Raw genomic sequence first — 26,389 nt, 5'->3', positions numbered from 1 at the left:
TATTAGTGTGTTATTTTTAAGTACTATTTTTATTGCTAACAAAATTACTAAAATTAATTGTATTGTCCACATTTTGTTAATGTTAAATAGCTTTTTTGTTCTGGTAATATCAATTCTATGAAATACATCACACAAAGAAAAGGAGGACTTCTCTATTAAAGTGTAATATGTGTGCTATATTCTGATTTTGGATAGTCATGTATGCATTAGCATGTTAAATGTTATCAAAAGTTGTGTAGGGGCACCTGGGTGGCTCAGTGGGTTAAAGCCTCTGCCTTCGGCTCAGGTCGTGATTCCAGGGTCCTGGGATCTAGCCTGGCATCAGGATCTCTGCTCAGTGGGGAGCCTGCTTCCTCCTCTCTTTCTGCCTGCCTCTCTGCCTACTTGTGATCTCTGTCTGTCAAATAAATAAATAAATAAAATCTTAAAAAAAAAAAAAAAAAGAAGTTGTGTAAACATTCCAAATACTGAAGCAGACAATCTGCTTTACTTCAATGAAAGTTATGTTGAATGGAATGCAAAGTAAGAAATGGAAACAAAGAGGGACGCCTGGGTGGCTCAGTTGGTAAAGCGGCTGCCTTCGGCTCAAGTCATGATCCCAGAGTCCTGGAATCGAGTCCCACATCGGGCTCCTTGCTCGGCAGGGAACCTCTGCCTCTGCCTGCCTCTCTGTCTGCCTGTCCTCACTCTCTCTGACAAATAAATAAATAAAATCTTAAAAAAAAAAAAAAAAAAAGAAATGGAAACAAAGAGAGTCTTCCTCTCACATACATTAAAATAAAAAAAGTTCATATGCACACATATTATAAGACATAATTTTTTAAAAATTAAAGTTAAATAACATAGCTTTCTAATATATAGGTAGATGTAAACATCTATATATATTACTATTTTATTTATTTATTTGACAGAGAGAGAGACAGTGAGAGGGAACACAAGCATGGGGAGTGGGAGAGGGAGAAGCAGGCTTCCTGCTGAACAGGGAGCCATATGCAGAGCTTGATCCCAAGACCCCCGATCATGACCTGAGCCAAAGGCAGATGTTTAATGACCGAGCCACACATGCACCTCTAGAGATATATATTTAAAACATATTACTAACAGTAAAATAGGTACCTCTTAAAAAGCATTCAATATGCATTAGGTATAGGCAAAGTTATCACAATGTATATCACAGTTTAGTCTCCTTACAACTCTACCAGATGGAGGAAATGAGGATTGATGATGTCAGTTAACTTGAACAAGGCCGCTTATTTAGTCATTGGTGGAAACCGGATTTGTTGATGCCAAATTAATATTCCTAAACACTACAATATGTGGTCTCTAGGATACCAGGTAAATCTATCAATTCATTCAAATGTTTACTGGGTGCTAACTATGTATCAAGCACTGCTTTAAGTGCTGGTAACTGAGAAGACACAATTGTAAGATCAACTGCTAACAAAATAAACATAAAAGTCTAGGTTTTGTGGAGCTTAGTGGAGAGAAATACAATGAATAATACAATGAATACAATGAATAAATACATTAGACAGCATTGTAGAAGATGATAAGTGCTCTGGAAATGACTAAAGCTGGGTAAGGGAGATCAGGAATAGAAGGGAAAGGTAGCGGTGGGGGGATGTGGCTTGGAGAGGAGAAACACCTTTTCCAATTTAGTATGGAAAACTAGTAGTGAATGAGCCATTCATATTACTCTTTATCATATTATGTCTTATTCTTATAATAAAAATCTAATCTATGGAGCAAAATAAGAAAAAGGCATTTTGTATTTATTTTTATTGTTAAACAAACAGATAATATAAATTGACAATTTTAACCATTTTTAAGTGTACACTTCATAGACATTAAATACATTCACACTGTTGTGTAACCCTCACCTACTATCCACCCTCAGAGAACTTCTTATCAGATCATTTAAAACAAACAAACAAACAAACAAATAAAGAACATTTTTAACATCACAAAAACTCTGTCCATTAAACGACAATGACTCATTACCAGCCCCCCACCCCACCCCGCCAGCTTGTGGTAACAACTTGTGGTAAAAACTATTCTATTTTCTATACCTGTGCATTTGGCTTATTATAAGTACCTCCTAAAAAGAATCATATAATATTTGTCCTTTTGTGTCTAGCTTATCTTGCTTAGCATAATATCATCAAAGTTTATCTACCTTGCAGCATGTATCAGAATTTCATTACTCTTTTAGGGTTGAGTGATATTTCATTATATGTCTATACCCTATGTTGTTTCTCTAATCATCTACTGATAGGCATTTGAGTTGTTTCTACCTTTTGGACTTTGTTAATAAAGCTGTTATGAACATTGGTGTACAAATGTCTGTTCAAGTACCTGCTTTAATTCTGGTGGAGTATATATGGTGAATCTTATTAATACTATGTTTAATTTATTTTGAGGAATCACCGTACTTTTTCCTTAATGGGTGCACCATGTTACTTACATTCCTACAAGTAATGCAAAGGGTTCCAATTTCTCCACATCCTCACCAACGTTAGTTATCAGTCTTTTTTTTATTGCATTTCCCTTCTGATTTGTGATTTTTAACATTGTCATATGTGCATTAAGCAATATTTAGTGTAATAAGCATGGTGTTTATTGGACATTTGTGTATCATCTTCTTTGACGAAATGTCTATTCAAATCCTTTGCTCATTTTAAATGGAATTTTTTATTGTTTTTGCTGAATTTAGCATACACTGGGATTTAATTCTCTATCTGATATATATGATTCACAATATTATTCTTATCCTGTGGGTTGCTTTTTTTAGTCTGTTGACAGTGTCCTTTCATGCGCAAAAATATTAAATTTGGATGTGCTACAATTTATATATTGTTTCCTTTTGCTTCTCGTTCTTTTTGTGCCATCTCCAAGAAATTGTTAACAAATCCTGTATGATGAAGGTTTTCCCCATGTTTTCCAGAGTTTTAAAGTTTTAGATCTCATGTTGGGTATTTGATCCATTTTTAGTTAATTTTTTAATTTAATTTAATTTTTTTCAGTGATGCATAATTCATTGTTTATGCACCACACCCACTGTTTCACGCAATATACCCTTCTTAATACCCACTACTGGTCTCACCCAACTCCCCACACCCCCTCCAAAACCTCAGTTTATTAATTTTTGCATGGTATAAGATATTATTCTTTTGAATAATGATGCCCGGTTTCCCCAGCAATATTCGACTTCCTTTCCCCTTTGAAACATCTTTGCACTCTTCTCAAAAATCATTTAACCACATATGTGAAGAATTATTTCTGGGTTCTTCATTCCATTCCATTCTTTTGCAAGTTAGTCTTAAATCACCACCACACTATTGTGATAGATTTTGAAATTAGGAAGTGTGATTGATTTCTTCAACTTTTTCTTTTGATTTCTCCAAGTTTGTTCTTCTTTTTCAAGATTAGTTTGGTTATTTTATGTGCATTGAGATTTTATATGAATTTTAGGCAAGGCTTTTTCTGTATTTGCAAAAAATGTTCATTGGGATTTTGATAATCTGTAATCACTTTGGATAATATTGATATCTTAACAATAGCAAGGCTTCCAATTTATGAGCATAGGATGTCTTTCTATTTATTTGTTATTTCCATTTAATTACTTTCACAAATGTTCTATGGTTTTCAGTATACAGGTGATTTTCTTCTTTGATTAAATTTATTCCTATGTGTTTTGCCCTTTTTGTTGCTCTTGTTAAAGGATTTTTTTAAACTTTCTTTTTCTAGGTTTCATTGTTTGTACAGAAATGCAACTGATTTTTGTGTGTTGATTTTGTATCCTGAAACTTTGCTGAATATATTTATTAGATCGTGTGTGTGTGTGTGTAATCTTTAGGGTTTTACATATAAGATCACGCCATCTGTGAACATGGATGTTTTATTTCTCCCTTTCCAATTTTGGATGACTTTCATTTATTTTTCTTGCCTAATTCCTCTTTTTAAAAATTTTAATTGCCATGGAATGCTTGGAGAAATAATTTCTCAACTGCTTCTTTTGTTTTGAAGGAGGTCTAGGAAACCTGAGTCAGATAGCTGTAGACATGTTTAAGGGGCCAGTAATTTCTGAGGTTCCTAAAGATTAAAAAAAAATGATTTTAGAGAGGTTTAGAATGATTTTAAAAAATAGAACAATCACGTATGGGTGAAAGGTTCATGCTATGCCTGAATACCACCAAAAACAAACAAACAAACAAAAAAAAAACTCTGTATTATTATAAATACAAGAACTGTGTCACCATGGTCCTAGTCATTCTGTGGGGGAAACATCCTATGGAAAGTCATGTCACACAAAGGAGAAGAATTTTCTGTATTAGAGATATAGGGGAAAGTTCACTTTTGATTGTTTTAAGAAAAGGATGGGAGAGGCTGGGACAAGTTGATTGGCAACCTGTGGCCAACAGAATCTCTGTGAGATTAGAAGGGACTGTGAGAAGAGCGGTTCCCACATCTGAACTGTAGTTACTATAAGTATTTGGGAAAAGCCCCCACTCCATACTGACACTAATCAGGGATTCGTAGAGCGTATAACAAGAGAGCAGCATCCCAAAAAAGAAACTTCTGCTAATTAAATGGGTATAGGTTCCAAACATTCAGATTTTAACAGTTTAATTGAACGTGAGCAATTTGTCAGTTACGTGGCTTAAGCAAGTGAAGACCAGGGCATCCAATTTAAGTTTACAAAGAAGGTCATTCCTAAGGAGAAAGTATACAAAAAATTTCACAAAAACTACAAAATGCCTTAAAGCTCTATGATGGATAGTTCTATCCATCGACTTGACTGGGTCATGGTGCTTAGATTTTTGGTCAGACATTATCCTTCATGTTTCTGTGAGGGTGTTTTTGCATGATTTTAATAATTAAAACAATAAATTTTCAGTAAGGCAGATGACTGTCCATAATGTGGGTGAACCTCATCCAATTAACTGAGGGCCCAAATAGAACAAAAGACTGACCTCATCTAAGCAAGAGGGAATTCTGCCAATGGATAGTCTTCAGACAAAACTGCAACATTGGCTCTTTCCTGAGTTTCAGCCTTCCAGCCTGCCTTGCAAATTTTGGACTTATCAGCTTCCATAATTGCAAGAGCCAAGTTCTTAAAATAAATATTCCTGTCTCTTTATACAAATCCTATTGGGTCTCTTTCTCTGAAGAAGCCTAATGCAATCTCCCAATCTGGACTAGAGGTGAAGTGGACAACATGACAACTGCTTTAGGGCAAATATTAAATGCAGAGACAATTTTGGGATTCTTGACAATGTTAATCTATAGGTCAAGAGGTCATAGTAGCAAACTCAAATGAAGATGGGAAAGGACAGCAGGTTGTGTGATGTGGGCTATTGCTGCCACAGGAGACTAATGAGTGTTCTTGTGATAGTAGTGCTCAAATAATGAGTGCAGGGAAAAATCAATTTAATACATAAAGCAAGGTTGTCAAATAAAATAGTGACTTGCAGGTTTGATACATCTGGAAACTGAATAAGTTTATTAGATTCACAGCAGATAAATTCTATACAAATAAGAAGAATATTAATAGGATAAACAAAATGACAAGAAGCAAAGAGCATTTCCAGAAGATCCAGTACCTATATAAATAAATTCCAGAGAGAAAGCAGAGTGTAGACAAAACCAACAAATAACCTAAGTAAAATTGGAAAAAAAAAATTAATGATCTGAAAGCTATGAAATTGTAGGACAATTAATGGAAAAAGGCAAATTCTTTCCAGTAAACCATCTACACTACCAATCACACACATACTTGCAATGATAAAGTTTGCAGAGTTTTTTTTTTTTTTTAATTTTAAAGATAAAGGAAAACTCCATAAGGCTAAAATATACACACGATGACTCTCATATTTCATACTGAGGAAGTCACTTTTGCATATAAAGTTGAAGATAATATCTAAAGACTCCAGTATTCAAATGTAACTATAATAGTGTTTTATTTTTGTATTGTTATTTCAATTATTTATTATATCTACATCTATTTCCACGTACCTTCATAGTTTTTTTTTTTCAATATTTATTTATTTTAGTTGATAGAGAGAGCACAGGAGGAGGGGCAGAGAGAGAAAGAGAGGGAGAGAGACACTTAAGCATACTCCATACTCAGTGCAGAACCCCACATGGGGCTTGGTTTCAGGACCCAAAGATCAAGACCTGAGCCAAAATCAAGAATCCAATGCTCACCTGACTGCACCACCGATGCACTCCCCTTTGTAGTTCAATAATCATTCAGTTCCAGTTTATGTTGCTTTTCCTTTAAATCCTGGAAAAATAATTAGTAAATATACATATATATTCTTCACCTAAGAATAATCAGTGTAGGCAACACTAATGAACATTGTCTGCTGAACAGATACAAAGGATTTATTTTCTTTTAATGCTTTTCACTGTTATCTATTTGTTACCCATTATTAGTAATTATAATTTATTATTATATATAATATATTAATTATATTTATAATTATTATAATATAATAATTATACTTATTATTTTACTTATTATTTTATAGTAAGAGTTTAACTTTTATACAAAAACAATTAAGTCATTATTTTTAAAGAAAATTGCCTTTATTGAGAAAAACTAAAGTTTTACTCAAAGGAAATCACATAAAAGACTATTAATCCAGAAAAAGGAGACTAGCATGAAACTTAAGAAGCTATTTTTTAAAGCAACATAGTAATCATAAAAAGCATAAATTATATTATATACAGAAATATAATAAATTATTTAAAATATAGTAAAATAGCAAAAATAAAACAAATCTTACAACTATTTAAAAAAAGACTAAAATTTCTCTAAGAGATTGTAAACCTAAGAAAAATCACTGTAAGAAAAATTAAAAACTAGGAATGGGCTACTCTCTCTTCAAAAAGTAATAGAAGTCCATGATTTTAATTATTTGAGGGTAAAGTCTTCAATATTTTTAATGTATAAATTAATTCTATAGTCATATTTTAATAGTGCCAAGTCATAAGAGAAGAAAAGCACCCTTTTCATTTTAAAGTAGCTTAATTACTTCCAAAACTTGTAGACAGAAATAGACAAAGAGAAAATTACAGATAAATGTCCCCCAAAGCCAATATAAATGGAAATAATAGTTCCCATCTGATCTTTTAAAATAGTTCAATATTACTTATTTAATGGGGTATCAGATCATCGGAGAAAAATAGCATAATTATGTAAAGAGCTATGGTTGGAGATTGCATATCTGCCCTCTATAAAGCCACCTACTTATTGGCATTAGTAATGGTCTCTGTGTAGTTGCTAATAGAAATTTTATTTTGTGGAATTTTTAGGTAAGTGTATATGAAGGCAAGTCTGTGGTAGGTGAATAAAATGATTTTATTACATTGTTAACATTGTAAAGTTGTGATTAGTAAAAATAAAAAAGTTAAAACTAAGTCAGATCTAAAGGAAACAAGGAACAATTTTAGCTAACGATAATCTAATTCAGTGTACAGCAGCAATTAACCCACCTTCTGTTCATGGTGACTCGGGTTTTCTCTGAGAAGATGAGGTTTTCTCTCTAGCTCTCCTCTCCTTTTGAGCTCTTTTAAGAATCATCTTTAACAGTCCATTCGCTGCAACACAGGCTTTTTCTAGCATGCGTGTCCAAACTCTCCTTGTCTCTGCCCATCCCCCAGGTCCATGGCTGCTTCCACATTTTTGAGTATTTTCTACTACTTTTTGGTGCCAATTTTCTCAGTCTGTTTGGGCTGCTCTAACAAAATACCACTAACTGGATGGCTTCTGAGCAACAGAAATTTATTTCTCACAGTTCTGGAGACTGGAAACTCCAAGATCAAGGCTCTAGCATGGTCACATTCTGGTGAGGCTCTTCTTCCTGGTTCATAGTCTTGTACCTTTTTGCTGTGTCTTCATGCGGTAGGAGGAGGTTAGCAAGCTCTCTGGGGCCTCTTTTATAAGGACACAATTCCATTCATGAAGGCACTACCTCCCAAAGACTCCACCTTCTAATGCCATCACCTCGAACATTACGATTTTGTTATTTGGATGTTGGGAGGACACAAACATTCAGACCATAGCACACTGTGTGACTATATCACAAATCAGCTATCCTTTGTATTGTAATGAAGAAACTGGGCTTTCAAATTGTGACTAAGTCTGTCTGGGACACTAAGACATGGGGTCCCTGGAAGAGTAATGAGAGTGAAGAGAAGGAGATTATGATAATTGTCAATGAAGCAGACAGGACACCCTATGGCCTTCTACCCTGATACAACAACAGAAAACAAAAGCACAACAACAGCAGCCCCAGCCAGTAGGGCAGCCTCCAGTCTAAGAAACGTTCATGATGAAACAATTCATTCCCATTAAATTTACCAACATAGGTAGTAAATTTCAGCAAAAGGCCAGGGCAAGTATCCTTGGCACAGTTGGTGTGGCTATAAGATATCTGGGGCAGTGGTATTTTTTCTGACCATGCAAGAGCCCCTCCCCCCCCAAAAAAAAGAGAGAGAGAGAGAGTCACATCACCACACTCTGTCCTCTGGCAGTGCCTTCATGGCACTCAGGGGTTCAAGGTACTCACTCTCTTATAGATTGAATTATTCTAGCCCTCAGGGAGACTTGACCAATTGAGGCATCTCCTGTGCACCTAAGAATTTGGAAACAAATAGAACTGCATCAAATTCTCAGAGAGCTGGGAACGAGACGTGTGACTTATGCTCCTGTACTTAAAGGCCCTGATTGGGCCACATTCATAACAGGGTTGAAAGTCAGTTTACCGCCATCACCTGATACATAACATTGATATCCATTCTGAGCCCAGTTGTGGGACAAGATGCTTATAATATTGGGCAATTCATTGGTGATTTGGAAAACACTGATGGATCCTGGGAATGAATATGGGCTGAGGGAAAGTTTAGAGATAAAGAAACCCAGAAAACCAGAAGACTATCTTAAACAGCTGTGAGGGGTCTAGTCAGAATAACCTATAAGCAAATGGCCTCATTGCAGGGGAATCCCACCTGAACAGACAGACTGACAACCTAATACTCTGTTAGTTCATTTATGAAAAGTCTTAAAACCTGAAAACAGTTTAGACATGCCTCTTCTGCCCCATCATCCCTGATGCTTTGCCTGCTCCAGGAGAGTCCTCAGGCATTAAGTCCTATTTAAGCTGGGTGCCTCATACAACCTGGGTATACGATGCAGAGCAACATTGCCTCCAGATAAGGGCCATTATAAGTAATCAGAAGCCTGGAAAGGGAATCATCTACTGGAATTTACAATGGGATATCCCACCCAGATGTGTGAGTTACTTTCTACCCTTGGATGAAGGGGATCCGCTCGATCTCTGCCGGGATCCCTTTGTCCTGCTCCAGGTTGGACCTGTGGAAACACATTACACCTGGAATGTAACATGCCCCTTGAAAGATGAGGGAAAATGGAGGTTCTGGTCTGGCATGTCCTGCCCCCAGTCCATCTCCTCATGCCTGTCAGTGCTCTTTCTTTCAGCCAACATAGCATAGCCAGGTCATATTCCTAAAGCTGCAGCCACATTAACATCTAAGTATTAGGCCACAAGTGTAATTCTTGTAGAGGGAGAAGAATCGCCATATAAATTTCTACTGAATATCTGTCTTTCCATCCTTTGATTTCTACTGTTCCGGTAGTGCCCAGTCACAGGATGAAAACCTATTGGAAATATCTTTCTATAGTGGGTCCACTCACATGCTCATCAAAGAAATCAGTCCAGGTGTTGAGTCTGTAGGTACCTGTGCCTCTTTAGCTCCTCAGGATTGCTGTCGTGGGTATCACCCCTCCAAGGAAGGGATTAGAAGACACTAAAATAGTACATTAAAAATAATAATTCAGAAAACTGGCCTGTGAAACACACTATTAATGACACCAGACGTGGGAATTCTTTTTCTGTCAAACAAACTATAAAAGTCATTCATCAAATTGATTACCAAAAGGATCCTGGAAATACCACCATCAGAGTCATGGGGGATTATACTCTGATTTGGGAGGGGTTTATATGGTTTGTCCAGAGTTTTGAATGTTTGAGCACCCAGACACCCCAATGTCTGGAACTGAAAAATCACTCTAAAGAGAATCACCCCAGTTATACTAGAAACATGGAATGAATACCACTGGACCTGTACAATCATTCTATCATATTAAGGGATGGTGACTGGTTTAGCATTGATTGGTTGTGTCAGCCATATATTTAAAGGGTAGCAGCAAATGGAGCACCATGGTTGTATGGCACAAATCTTTGGCCATTACTTCCATCTAAGTGGTTGGGCGGCTGCATCCTGAGCTTCTCCTGGGCACAGGAAAGAATTTGCCCAACAGTAATAATGGCTGCCAATCTCCCTTTCCTCAGGGCCAGATGGACACATTCTATCTTTTACTTGGCTCTTCTCTCCATCAGCCTGGAGGATGTTATAGCACACAAAAGAAGCCCTTGATAAATTCACTCAGCAAGCCCTGAATGATAGCCAACAAAATGTGTCCTTATTAAACACTGAAATGACTCTAATGAGAAAAGCTGTCCTCTAAAATAGGCCATTATTACTGCCTCACAAGAAGGCACCTATGCCATTATCCAAACAGAGTGTTATGTATTTGTACTTGATGAGTCTACTAATGGATCATCTTTATTAAATCACATTAGGACACAATGAATGCCCTGAGTGACCCAATCCCCAACCTCTGGGGTTTAATAAATTGATGGTTAGGATGTCAGTATTGTTGTTGGAAAAAGTTGTAACTGAGTTGGGGCATTACTGTCTTAAGCTGTGTTTTCTCTTGCTTGTACCTGTATCTTGCCATAGCATCAACCTCCAATGCAGCCAGATAGCTGCCAAAAGAGCCCCCTTCGTGCTAATGAAAACACTTGTTGACTTCTCAGGGCCGTTGCAGAAGAGGGAGGCAAATGAGATTGTAAAAGCCAGTCATGAGGGCTGCAATGTTCAGTCAAAAAACAAGACAGCAACTTGACTCTGGAGCTGGACCTGGGCACTTGGAGGCTCCTCACCTTTTTTCTTATCATTGGAACGTGGGTTCTGCTTGCCTTTCATACTCCCAGAGGCTGCTCCAAGGACATAGCCTTGAGATGCTGACATAGTGTTGAAAACATCTGCGTGGTATATATGACTGAGCACAGTTTGGGCCTCTTTTAACATTTGGAGTATGGGTGCAGGGATCCATTTGTCTTTCTGCCACCCAAATCAAGGCTTGTATATAGGTTCCCCTTGCTTATTAAAACTGCTACCTATCAACCTGGAGTAGCCTTTCTCTTTCCTTGCTTTCTCCCTGCCTTCTGGGGATAGGAGCAAATTTCAGACTACATCAAGGAAGCTTCAAGAGGGCTGCAAACCAACAATTATATAACCTTTTTAAAGAGAAATCTATTCATATTCTTTCCCATATTTAATTGTATTTACCTCTTTTATTAGTCATAAGAGTACTTTCTATACACTAGACACAAATTCTTTATCAGATAATATAATTTTCAATATTTTCTTTCACTTATAGCATGGAAGTCTTTAATTCTGATAAAGTATAATTTACATATATATTTTATTATGTCATTTTTGCTTTTGGTGTTTTTTCCAGAAGTCTTTGCATAAGGGCAAAAAAATTTACTTCTATGTTGCATTCTAGGAGGTTTTTTTTTTTTTTAAGATTTTATTTATTTATTTGACAGAGAGAGATCACAAGTAGGCAGAGAGTCAGGCAGAGAGAGAGAGGGAAGCAGGATCCCTGGTGAGCAGAGAGCCCGATGTGGGGCTCGATCCCACAACCCTGGGATCATGACCTGAGCTGAAGGCAGAGGCTTTAACCCACTGAGCCACCCAAGTGCCCTGCATTCTAGGAGTTTTATAGATTCAGCTCTTATGTTTAGATCTATGATCACTTTGAACAATGGTTTTTGTGCAGGGGGTTAAATTAAGGGTCCAGATTAATTCTTTTGCATGTAGATGTCCAGTTTCAGAATCATTTGCTAAAAAGATTACTACTTTTCCCCACTGAAATGTCTTGGCACCTTGTTAAGTATCAACTGATGATAAAAGTTAGGATATATTTCTGGGTTCTCAATTCTATTGCATTAATCTGTATATTTGTACTTATGCCAATACTATACAGCCTTTTTTACTACAGCTGTGCAGCAAGGTTTTTTTGTTTTGTTTTAGTTTGGTTTGGCTTTTTTAGAAGGAGGTTGTTTGTTTGTTTAGAGAGAGGGAGAGAGAGAATCTCAAGCAGACTCCATGCCGAGCTCAGAGCCTGATGCAGGGCTTTATCCCGCAACCCCAAGATCATAACCCGAGCCAACATCAAGAGTCAACACTTAATCAACTGAGCCACCCAGGTAACTCATGGGTAGTACGTTTGAATCAGAAATGTAAAACTCCAACTTTGTTTTTCTTTTTCAAGACTGTTTTTGCTATTCTGGGTTACTTGCATTTCCATATTAATTTGGGGGTCAGCAGATAATTCCTTAAAAATTGGTAGAAACATGGTATTTTTTTATAGTGACTTAATTGAACCCATAGATAATTTAGATGCATTGCCATCCAGTAACATTGTCTTTTTAACCATAAACATAAAAAGTTTTTCTATTTAGTTAGATCTTTACTTTCTTCCAATGTTTTCTTATTGTCAGTATTTCAAAATTTTTTTTCAAAATTTGTTAAATTTATTCCTAAAGAATGTATTCTTTTTGATGTTATTGGAAACAGAATTGTTTTCTAATTTTATTTTGTGTTTTTTTCATTTATATAGTACATACATACAATTTCTTTTTGTGTATTCATCATGTATCCTGCAAGTTCCTTATTCTTCCTTAAAGTCAATGATTCTAGGTAGCCAAATTCAGACATCCTATATAGAAATTATACCTAATTAAATGCATGGGTTATTAGTAGAATTTATTCATATGTCCAAAAATTTAACTGTTCCTAGTTTATCTCTTATTTAATAGGACATATTGGATATATTCTGGATATGGAAAACAAGGTTGAAAAGAGAAGTATGGATAAAGAAATAGAAGATGTGAACCATGAATTAGCTGACATCCTGAAAACAGGCTTTACACATCTCAGTAATACGTAGTAGTTTGCCCTTGTTCATTTTTAGCATCAAGCACTTCATCTAAACAAATGGTTCTGTAGGGTACATGACATAAAAATAATAATAAATTGCCTTTTAATTTATCTAAATCAATAAAAAATAAATGATGGAAGCTGACAAAATACACAACTCGTATTTTAGCTACTTCTCTCCCTTTCAAAGGTCACTCTTCAGTAGTCTATTTTTGGAACAAACCAGACTATGTTCCTCTCCTGATTTGCACAGTGAAAATGTCTCCCCACTGACTCGCTGCCTGGGCTGATGAGGGTTGCTTACTACATCAGTGTTGATACCATCTTGAACTCTTGAACAAAATCCTCTACATAGTATAGAATATGATGTTACAGTAAAGTAACAGTAATTGGACATGTGAATGCCTGCAGTTAGAGTTGCAGTATTATTCAGTCTCTTTAGTCTCACAAAATTAATGCATAAGAATGCTTGAGTATATAATATTTTACAACAGGCTCAGATATTATGAAAATTACACAGAAGAAAAATTGTAATAGCTATGTTTTTAACATATATTATGCCAATATTTTTATACAATCCAATGAAAAAGTACCTAAGAAGTTCAATTTTTTTAATAGGGATCACTCTTTTCCAATTTAGCTCTATTAACCTCTAGAGCCTCTAAGACATATATTCTTCTAAACTCTATTACTAATAATCATGATATTTAACCCTCAGATAAAAATTGAACTTATCTCAGGATCATCTCCCTATATTTGAGTCTCCATTACTCGTAAGATTAAAGTTGCAAGGAATTCAAATTTAACAATTCTTCATTTCCTTGAGTACTTTGCTTTCTATGCAATAGGTGAGGGCAGACTTTTTCTGGTTCCCTTCAATGTCTACTCCTCTTTGATATAGAGCAGGAAGAAAAAGGCCAAGAGTGGACCTATGTACATTCCCTCCATAGCTAGGAATTTTTGGGAAATGAATGACTTTAAGTCTCCCTGTATACAAAGTAAAGGTATTTACTAAAAACGGTGGTCATATATATAAAATGTTTTTGTAAGGTTATAAAAGAATCTGGATCATTTATAGAAAACAAACCTAAAACTTACAGATTTACAGAGCACGTAGAATGGGGTGGTCATATTAGCTATGTAACTAAATGGCAAATAAAATGAGGGTATTCTGAAACCAAAGTATCTCCCTTCTCTATTAAAGTTTATACTTTTTTTTAATGTTTATACTTTTTTAACTCAGAAACTTGTCTGTTTTTTTCGCCCAAAGTTAAAAAAAAAATCCTAAACTAGAAAAGACAGCTTTTTAAGGGAGCCATAACACACTGTTTTGGAGTTTCTTCAGGAAAACCATGTTATATCTGTGTATGATACATGCCTGCAACTTTTGAATCATTAATAAAGCTTGATGTAGTAAGATCTATAATTTCCCTGAGTCAACTGTGAAACCCAGCCCTTTTTTGTTAACAGACACTGATGCATTTCCCATTGTTCATGTTTCTTTGAGTTAGTGTTTAGTCAGGTGTATACTCCTGTACACCTTCCTGAAGATAAACAAAGACTTTCAATGATACTCTAAATCCAGTGGGGCGAAGAGAAAGAAGATAGTCTTTGTCAAGAGATACAAGAGTTAAGGCACATATACAATTGTCCACTTCCCTGGGAAATCAGAAATCACAGCACTCAACAATGATAGCTATCAACAGCAGTAGTAGTTGTGGTGATGGTAGAAGCAGTAAATACACAATTGTTATATTAATAAAGACCAAATTTCTAAATTTCAAAATTCAAATTTCAAATTTCCAAATTTCCAAATTTCAAATTTCAAATTTGAAAATTTGATTCCAAATTTCAAAAATTGTCCTAGAGATAGGCCTGGGGACCATCATTAGTTTACTATTACCTGTGGTACCTCTGATGAGATCTGCTGGTGACCCGAATTAATATTTTTTCTTTGCACTTACATCATAGCCATAGAATGACTGAAACATAATAGATAATCTAGTTGATTGCTATCTTAATTAGTGTATACATTTGAATTTTACTAAACAGGAAAATTAAATTTGAACCAATACACTAATAGTTCATTTTAATAGTTGAAAATACAGGATTGTTAGCCAGATAAATATAGTATCACCTGCTATGCATATTCCTGATAAGACAATTTTCAGACTCTGTGGGTATATGAAGCATGCATAGCATGGTGAATAACAGCAACCAAAAAAATTCTGAACATACTATCAAGCATACACCTACTATTTTTCTCACTTTTTTTTTTTTGTCAGTCTGTGTATTTTCCTTCATGTAATGTAAAACTTTCTATGAGCATTTCAATTGACTGTGAGATATTAATAGAAAAGAAAACAAAATGAATTCAGATAGCCTGAGAGTTTAGGAGGGAAATGCCATTATCTATTTGTGTCTAGGCTCCTGAGGATTCCTTTTAATAGATAACAATAGTGTTTTTAAAATTAGTAATATGACAAGACAAACCTCTTTCACACAAGTTTTTTTTTTTTTTTAAGATTTTATTTATTTGACAGATCACAAGTAGGCAGAGAGGCAGACAGAGAGAGAGAGAGGAAGGGAAGCAGGCTCCTTGCTGAGCAGAGAGCCCGATGTGGGGCTTGATCCCAGGACCCTGAGATCATGACCTGAGCCAAAGGCAGAGGCTTTAACCCACTGAGCTACCCAGGCACCCCTTTTTTGTTGTTTTAAGTAAGTCATATACCTACTGCATATGAAGTTTTAAAGGGGACATGTGTAGAATTAGATACATTATAAAGATCTTAGAAGAATGTAGATAAATATAAAAACATAATCCCAGTTATGATCAGAAATCCTTATAAAAATTTCTACACCATCCAAGAGAAAAGTTTGATATAATTTCAGATTATTTTCACACTTAAATAATTATGTTCCATTAACGTAGGTAATAGAAATTTCAGATTTTTCCAATTTGCATAAAATCCAGAATATTTACTTACTAAGAATTTCAGGGTTTTTTTTTCACCCAAATTTACAACAATTTATACCTAGTGTTTTATTATCCAGTGAGTTATCATTAATCCAGCCACAGCTTTGCATAATATTTCTCTCTTTTTTTTTTTTTAAGATTTTATTTATCAGATAGAGATCACAAGTAGGCAGACAGGCAGGCAGAGAGAGAGAGAGAGGAAGGGAAGCAGGCTCGGTGCTGAGCAGAGAGCCTGATGTGGGGCTCGATCCCAGGACCCTGAGATCATGACCTGAGCCGAAGGCAGAGGCTTTAACCCACTGAGCCACCCAGGAAAATAAATAATTTTCCTCAAATCCCATACATAATAGTCAGAGTTTGAATCCAGAGTTATTCCTCTTTTAGTCTAGCATTTTAACCACAACATGGTACTGCTTCTGCATTAAATCTGTCTTAAGTATTCCTTGTTTCAGTAGTAGCATCATCCTATGTAATACTATCTTTTACTGAGTATTCATTGCTCATAATAACACCTTCTGTACTTTTTTGCCCACAATTCACCTGTCCAAAGTCCCCTCTTTCTTAAATTTCTTCTGATTCATCATAATGGACTTGAGAAAGTGCTGATCAAAAATATTGAACTTTGTTAGATAATTAATCTTCCAAATATAGTGCAGGTTTTCCATCAAATTGTGTGGTGACTAACATGGATTGTTTCAAGTAATATGGCAAGCTTGAGACAGATCATCATCTCTTTAAAACATGCCATGTAAATCTCTAAAGAATATCATCAACAGGCTACAAAAATTATATATTCACACATTCTGGGAAGACACAGGGTGATGGGCTATATTTATATGATAACAGCTGATGAACAATAAATCATAATTAATACTATTCTAGGAAAACATAATTCAGGAAACATCAATAGGGACCAATAGGATTGTTTCCTCTAAAAGGGCAAATCGGGGTGCCTGGGTGGCTCAGTGGGTTAAAGCCTCTGTCTCGGCTCAGGTCGTGATCCCAGGGTCCTGGGATCGAGCCCCACATTGGGCTGTCCACTTGGCAGGGACCCTGCTTCCTCCTCTCTCTTTGCCTGCCTCTCTGCCTGCTTGTGATTTCTGTATGTCAAATAAATAAATAAAATCTTCAAAAAAAATAAAAAGGCAAATCAAATTTCACTGTAGAAATGTCCTTTTATGAGAATATTATACACCACATACGGTCATTTCTATAACAAAGGAAAACAATTAACAGAATCTGGCACATCATAAATGTTCAGTATGTATTAGCTACAATGATAGTGATGATGATATACACATAAAATTTGAATCTGCTTTCACAAGAGTCTAAGTTGTTTTAAGTAATATACTACATCTAAAGAGAGATTTTGGAAAAGATCAAGATGTTTGTACTGGGTTTTTTTTCTTCTGTGTAAAGTCATAACTTGTCTTGACATGAAACTTTTGCAACAAGTAATTCTTTATACCTGAGTTTCATATAGAGTAGATGTAATGATCCTTCTTTATTTTCATATATTTTCCATCTGCAATAAGCTTAACAAATGCATTCCTATGAAGGGATTCTAACCAGAAAACAATTTTTGCAACCTTCTTCTATGTTTATATAAATGCATAAAACTTAATTTTCAAACCTAATATCTTTGTTATCTTGGAATCCATATCAAAGCTGGAAGAGAAACCAGGAAATATTATCATGATTCTTGAACTTTGCTCTGTGCCAGATGATTTTCATATGTTTATAGTTCTATCATAACATCGGCTTTACATTATGTTTATTTCTATTTTTGACATTAAAAAACTAATACTTTAACATTAAATAACTATTGATTTCTAGCACTTATAATTGCTTGTTAGAAATTAGACTTCAGTCTAAAGCTTTATGAACTATAACACTTCTTGATATATCTTCCCAGAAACTTTCATAGTGTTTTCCATATGCAGGGGGGTCTGAAAATATTTATAGATTGAGTGAATGGATGAAAGCCACATAATTGAATGAAAGCCACAAACTCAAGTTTATGCTCTTTCTGATCATTAATTACTGAAAGTCAAAACTTACATACATGAGATGAAATCAAATTGAAAAAACACCCAATGGTAGTGGATATTTCTCATGATTTTGATCAGTGGAGTAATAAGTTGATGCTGTTCACTCCACCAATCCCTTATTCTACAAAATTGCAGCTGCCAATTTAAAATGTAGTGCCACCACTTTCAAAGTCTACATGTCATCACTTTTTTTTTTTTTTTGGTGGTGTTGTAAATTATATTTCCAGAACTCAAATTCTGAGTGTTTGAGATTTTCATCCTGAAGGTTAAATGGGAATGTTCCTTAAGAAAAAAAATACTATGTAGGTTGAAGGAAACAATATTGGACAGAGGGAGAAGTTGAACTATGATACAGTTGCTATGGAGGAGTCCTCTAAAAGGGGTGCTGGAACAGGTGTGATGGTCCTGCAGAGTGGTCTCAATTGTGAAAACAGTGCTGTGAGCCTTTATAACCTATTGTCAACTCTGTGCTGCCTCCAGGGAGGGGTGCATGACCATTAAAAATGTGGCTGGTTTTCTTGGGTTGAAGATAATTCCTGTCGAGGGACTTAGCAGAGAATGAAATCTATGTGCCGTAGCACAGCATACACACTTTTAGTGTCTTGATAACTGACAAAAGGAATTGTTCACACCAGTAAGTCCAGCAAAAATCCTGTATAATGTTAGGGAAAAGACAGATGTCATTCTTACTGGGCAGTTCTGGAAAGAAGGGCTGAATACTATCCAAGAAAAACACCTCATTATCCCATTATGGGAAGTAGAGTTTGGGTACTTGCCTGGGAGCAGGTTATGTGCATGATAATCTTTCAAGATTGTGCTTGGAGGTTTACAGGAAATATTTCTCAGCTTAACTTCTAGAAGCTGATAGAAAAAAATTTGTCACTGGAGTGGAAGTTGAGTGATCTTTCGGTGATGATTCCAGACTTGGCTATAGAATACTGCCATTTGTGTTTTGCCCTTTGCTGCAAGGTTCCTAATTCTTAGTTCTGTAACAAGTAATTCCTAATTCCTTTCTCTGTAATTTATTTCAGTGAGACCCCTCCTCACACAATCTAATAATACTTATTATATTATTAATAATGATAGTAATGAGTAAAACTTTCAATACTTAATATGTACCTGGAAATTTTCAAAAAGTTTTTTATGTGTTGGAGTACATTAAATGGGGCAAAACTAGTTATTATAACTAAAGATCTAAAATTACAGTAGCACCAAGACAAAGAGTTTTTATTTTCTTTCATGTCACAGTTATAGTATAAGTCTCTCCCATCTCAGGAATATTATGCTTTTCATTGTTATTTGGGGGATCCAGCTTCATTCTAAGTCATGGCTCTACCATACTTGAGAGAATTGTCATCTTTGCGTGGTGAAGTTCCATTGGGATTGTCTCCTGACAGTTGGAAGATTTACTGCTAACATCTTCATTACCAGACCAGAAATGGCACATAGCACTTAATCCCATCAGTAGATATTTAGTTACTGGCTTGTAATTTATTGCAAAGGAAGCTGGTACAAAGTATCTGACCTGGCACAAACGTTTGAAATGAAATGAAATGAAACAAAATGAAATGAAAGAAGAAAAACAAAATGGATTTGTGTAGAGAACTAGCAAGTCCACTGGCAAATCCACAAGTGGCTTTTCTGTTTTCATCACCTGCCCTTTGTCCACTTTCTTCAGGCTCAACATAAATGCATTCTAGTCTTTGCGGGAAACCATACTATCCTCAAATTATAACTATTACAGATACTTTCCTACGGATCTAGTCCTTAGTATTCCAATCAAGAGGAGAGTATTTAAGAACTAAAATCAGACTCTAATCTTTTATGTTTTATGTTTTGTTACCCCTTTTATTCTCAAACAGTCTCTGGACTACTTCATTGAGAAGGGTAGTAGTAAGAGGAAGAAGATCTGAAGAGACAAGGGACAAAAAACCCCCAAAACATTAGAACTCCAAAAATATTGTCTTGCTGTAAGCAGAGGTTGAAGATGTCACTGGTAACAAATGCTTATAATCAAAATGGAAAGAGAAAAAAGAAAAATCATGGAAAAAAGGCTCCCACCAGTAATCCTCAAACTATTTCTCTGCAACCCAAGCATTTTGAATGTATCACATCATAGCACCTGCTTTTTGCCTTATTATCTTATCTTTGCCTTGACAATGCTCGCATAGGTGGGATCCTCATTAATATAACTTGAAATTCATACCTCATAAAGAAAATTAGCTTCGCATAGGTCTTTGTTCCATGACTAGAAATACATTAATTTAGCATTTCTTCTCACTTTGTACAAACTTACTCCGGTGACACAAAGTATTCGAGTTAACGTGAAGTAGTGGGAAAGATCTTGGAGATATTTCAGCTAAGTGCCTTCATTTTAAACATTAGACAAAATTGTTAAATGCTTTTATAATAGCATGTAGCTTATTTATTTCAGGTCAGGACTGGCATTTTGGTCTACTGACTCACTCTAATATTCATTCTAGTACACCCCACCGCCTTTCTGTTCTCTTCCTCTCTTCTTTTTCAACATAATTATCCTTGTCACCCACTTTCTAACTATCTGACATTTTAATTAACTTTTCTAATGTCAGAATCTAGAAGCTGATAAGCTTTCCATTTTTTTCCCTGTAATTCATTTTGCTTTGAGAGTGGTATTTCCCAAAGTATATTCACTCAACTATAGCCATGTAGAAATGCTCTACGTAAAATACATTCCTGGGAAGTTAGTTTGAGAAATGTTGCGCATTATGACTTTTCAGATATGTATAATATACAATAGCATGATAAGTGCTCTGTGAAATAAAACTTTGAAATAGAAAATTGTTTAACTGCTTAAGCCATTGTTTTTTAATTTTATATTTACAATATCTTTCTCCTGTTTATATCATTTAACTATTGTGTGTATTTTGAGGAGAGTTTCCTCAGAGTCATGTCCCATTACTCTTAAGAAATCTCTCAGATTTCTTAATGATCAATCTGGAAATAATATTTTATATACTGAAATTCCTAGATAAAGCCTGTTGTCAGAATTTAAATTGTCTGTCCAAGACACCATTAATCCAATGAACATTTGTAAAAAACTCAGAATGACCTATATTATTAGAATTTCATATCATATATTGTCAGTGTGTTCACTGATTATTATTATATGTTTTGCTATAAAAGGAAATGTAGGAATATATATATTATTTTTATATTTTATTTTATTTATACTATATATGTAATCCATATTTTAGCCAAATTACAGATGGGTAGAGGAAAAAGAGAATGTGAAAATGTAATAAAATATATTTGGGTTGTATTATCATATGCTTGAATTTAAGAAACAAAATAAAAGCTTCAGAAAGAAGATACTGCATCAAAATCAAAGCTTCAGAAAGAAGATACTACACAGAAATACTTTAATTAGAGAAATATAATTACCTTATATTTGCCTCATAATACACAAATATGTATGTTTATCTATAAATCTACATATATTCAATCCAAATATTATTTCAAGAATAAAATCAATCCAATATTTAATTTTCAATAACAATTTTAACATTGAGAACTTGGTTTGGTTGGCAAAATGCCAGCATACTTTTTTGTTTGTTTGTTTTGTTTTCTGTTTTTGTTGTTGTTGTTTTTGTTGTTTGTTTTTTAGTAATCTCTATACCCAACGTGGGACTCAAACTCATGACCCCAAGATCAAAACATCAATAGTTGAATGCTCTGCCACTTAAGTCAGCCAGATGACCTCTCAGCATATGTTTTGAACTTTGAAACATTTGGTTATAAAACTAAAGTTCTAATCAATTCTATTTAGATCACACTCATATTTATTAAATATATCTTATTTACCTAGTTTCTTAAAATATCTATCATTTTAAAATGTTATGCTACACATAAAACTTTTAAGCACTTTGCCGATACAAACTATAAAAATGCTTACAATTATCAGTGTTAAATATTTTAAGGTCACATTTACATTTTCACATAAAAGCTATATTTTTCTAACTTGGCTTAAAAACAGGTTGATTTCTAAGATGTCTTATTAATAATTCTAAAAAAGGGAGTCCTGCATGGTTTAGTCGTTAAGCGTCTGCCTTCGGCTCAGGTCATGATCCCAGAGTCCTGGGATCAAGCCCCACATCAGCTCCCTGCTCAGTGGGCAGCCTGCTTCTCCCTCTCCCACTCCCCTTGCTTGTGTTCCTGCTCTCCCTGTCTCTCTCTATGTCAAATAAATAAATAAAAATTTTTAAAAGTAATTCTAAAAATAAATAGAAAGGATATATGGTTCCACTTCATTTTCTGCATTTCAATAGCCTTTTTTGTTTATAAATATTTAATACACATAATCTGTTACCTTTGAAAAATAATAAGTAAAAATGATATAGTGATTGCATTTATTGTAGAGAAGAGGAAAATGAGTAATTAAAACTATTTGTAACTTTCAGGGCTATTATATTAAAAGAGAAAGAAAATAGTTTGAATTTCTTTATTTCTAAACTTTATTTCAATTTTACATAGAAGATTCTTGTGTAAAGTACTGCTGAATTTTATTAGTGAAATAGATTTCCTGATCAGAAGATGAAAGCCTATATTCTTAAACTAGAGTTCGTTTGGAAGATTCTAAGACACAAATATTTGGTAATGAATAGTGATAATCATCAGAAGAAAGTGTAGAAGTTGGATGTGAGGTCAGACATGAATTCTAATTCAGTTCTAACAAGGAACTTCTAAGCCTGGGAGTTCTTGAGCTAATTACTCTCATAGCATGTGATAGGCTTTCCTCAGCAATCTTCATGATAGTTACAAAGAGGAGAAAATTGTTCAGAGCAAATCAAAATATAATCAATTTATAAAACAAAATATTAACCAGTCATTAGTATATGAAGTCAGCAAATTATTTTTCCCTTATTTCCTCAAATCCAAATTTTCAGAATGTGAGACCCAGGAAAAAAAAAAAAAAAGTCAGGTTTTAATTTGGCTTTTATTTATGGAAGAGATTATTCTGATACTACAGTTGAAAACCTTTAAAACACCAACCATTTTTAGATCGAAAGCAACATGGTCACAGTTGACTACTTAGATGGGTAGGAGCATTTCTTGTTTGCCCTAAAAGGCATATCTCTTGTCTACTGTATCTTTATCATTCAACATGGAACAAAATTCTATTTACTGTTTTTTGAGTACTTGGAAATTCCCATCTTCTTTTCCTTTTCACATTTTTCTTTGCTCAAAGGAAAATCATATCTGGTCTCCACTGGGTCTTTATTCCAAGCTAGCCACTTATCCATGTTTATTTTATTTATATATGGAAATCTTGAAATATACATATGGGAGTTACTCAGCAAAAAGGTAAATCCTATTAAATACATCACTCCAATAATTTATTTTTTTTCTTTCATTGACCTACAAATATTATCTACTATTATGTTTTCTAAATCGCTTATGCTTTAGAATTACCTAGGTTATTTTTTTTTTAAATAGGGGATATTCTTTTGTTTTGTTTTATTTTGTTTTCATCTCCTCTAAGAACTGCTAAATGAGAATATCTGAGTTTAGGCCCAGTGATATATTTTTTAAGCTCCACAGATAGTAATGATAAGATGTCCAGACAAATGTACTTGGAAATAATTTTCTTTATTTTAATTAAATATATTTTAACTCCTAGTTCATGGGAATATATAACTAATTTATGATAACTTTAACATGAATTTTAATAGTCATTCTTTTCAACATAAAATTATAAATGAACAATCATATATTAACAAATCAGATACCTTTTTTCATGAAAGATAGGAAAGAGATTTTTGTCAATATGTTTTATATAGATAAAATATTTAATTTCAGTCTTCTATTGACCATAGAAATTTTCCCTACCATTTCATTTTAGTATGCTGTTTCTAAAATGCAAATGTGATTTCCCTGATTCACACTCACGTATGTTTGAAGACTAACCTGCTTAACATAGTCTTCCACAATTTGATGACTAGCTTTCTCCCTAACTTTCTAATTTGTCCTTCTCGTCATCAATTTCAGGATTTCAATAAGAAGTGGCTTCTTTCAGTTTCTTTAATGAAATATTCTCTTTCTCTTTTAAGAGTTGGCATTCCTCATTTAACAAGCAATGACAATGAAGTAAGTCTACCTATTTTATATAATATAAAAACCATATATGTGTGTGTATGTATATGCACAGACACACACACACACACACATATATATATATACACACTTTAGAGATAAACCAACAAAGCCAAAAATATAACTCATGTATAATATAATACATGATATATAATATAATTATATTATATATTCTATTCTATTCTATTCTATTCTATTATAATTTCTTTGAAGATTTAACATACTTAAATATGCATTGATTGATAACAATGTTGAAAAGTTTATGTGATATTGGAATAAATCAGGCATTGGTGTTCAGCTTTTATGTCTTAAAATTGGAATAATTTAATGTGATTTTGTTTTCTTCCAGGCATCTTCTATTGGTTTATCTGCTCATGCTGAAAAGTGCATTTGAAATAAGAAATGTTGCTACAGTGTATGCTCAAGATTACAACTGCATATGTCTTTATTTCCCCCTAGAGTATATATCATATAAATAATATTTGAAATAAAGCCCCCAAAAGATTAAACAAAAAATAAACATTGAGATTTTGCTGTTTGTATTTTGAAATTTTATTTATATATAGATTGTCGCGGCCGGCGCAACAACACGACCAAGGTCGAGAGGGTAAGAGGATGGTGAAATGAAGACGAGACACAAAGAGATGGGGACAGGAGGGGCAAAGTGGATGATGTCCAAGCAATGCCAGTTTATTCAGAAGAGTGCTCTGGTATAAGTATCGTACAGAGACAATCACAAGGAAGCAGTGATCCATTGCATTCTTAGAATAGTTTCCACAGGTTCCCCTTAGAAGGTTTCTTAAGGCTCATGTGCAAACATCATGGCGCCAAGAGAGCTGCTTAAAGATGAGTTCCCTATAGATAAGTAGACAGAGAAGGGCCAAAAGGGCATCAGGTGCAGTTTATGGCCCTTGCAGGGACAGCAAGTCAAGTTACTGATTCAGGGCTTTAGGCCTGCATGTCCTGTTCCAGATAAGCCCCAGAGGGTGGTAGTGCAGGAGAGCGTGAGACCCATGGCACAGGCCCATTCTCAAGCACCTCAACTTATTAACCACAGGATTGCTTTAACCCTTAGGTTTCAAGGAGGCGCGAGTCAAGGGCTGGTTTGGTTCTCTCTCAAGCTACTGCACAGCCTCCCACAATAGATCAAATGAAATTAATATTTTTCAGTTTTCAAATCCAATTAAGGCTGAGAAGCTGTGAAGTTAGTGATTGTTTTCTTCCATGTATTTCTAGATAAAAGTTGTTTTAAGGAGCACATTTGCATTTTTACTATATCTTTTAAGGAATATGTTAAGGTTAACTTATTCTAAAGCATGTTCAATGTCTGATACCTTAGATTTTTTTTAAAGAGCAACAAGTCTAATGAAAAAGATTTCATTTACTCAAATGTCATTTCAGAGTACATACAAGATCTAAAATTATGAAAATGTTTTATTAAGAACCTATAGCTGGAAAAGCTTTGAAATTAATAGATGATCAGAGTAAAGTTTCAGGCACAAACATTAAATTACCTGAGCAGCTTTTGTCCACCATTATTTTCAATTCAGAGGAAAAACTGGCATTGTTGACTCAAAACCCTGTCATCCAATCATTTCTTCACTTATAATAACCTCAGGAGTGAAATGAAATATCAGTCACAAAGTTAGGCAAGATTCAACAGATAGTTCTCATGTAAACAATGGAAATTTTTTACGGGGACCATTTTTGACAGAGGCTTAAATATGACCCCAATTTTGTTATTACATTTCAAATTAAAAGTGGGTTTCAATCTCATTCTACTGATCACAATAATTTCTTCTCAATCCCTCATCCCAATACTTCTTTACAACTTGAAGGATCTAGCTTATTTTCATTTCCCAATGTCTTTGTCTGTTTCAGCACTTGTTAACCCTGTCCTTTGATTCCTACAGTACATTGGATCATAATGTGTAGTTATTACATTCAGCTTTTAAAACTTTCGCATTGCTTCATGTACTTAGCCTTGTATCTCCAACTATCAAGGAGGAATTTAAATAACAGAGATTGTGACTTTGATTCTTTCTCTAATCCTAAAGCTTCCTGATAGAGCTGAGTGGTAGATGCCTGGCATAGTGATTGAGAGAGTAATTTGAAAGGACTTTTATGG

Source organism: Martes martes (assembly GCF_963455335.1).
Source record: "Martes martes genome assembly, chromosome: 2".
NCBI classification, from domain to species: domain Eukaryota; kingdom Metazoa; phylum Chordata; class Mammalia; order Carnivora; family Mustelidae; genus Martes; species Martes martes.
The sequence above is the reverse complement of the archived record's forward strand: the minus strand, read 5'-3'. Positions refer to the sequence as shown.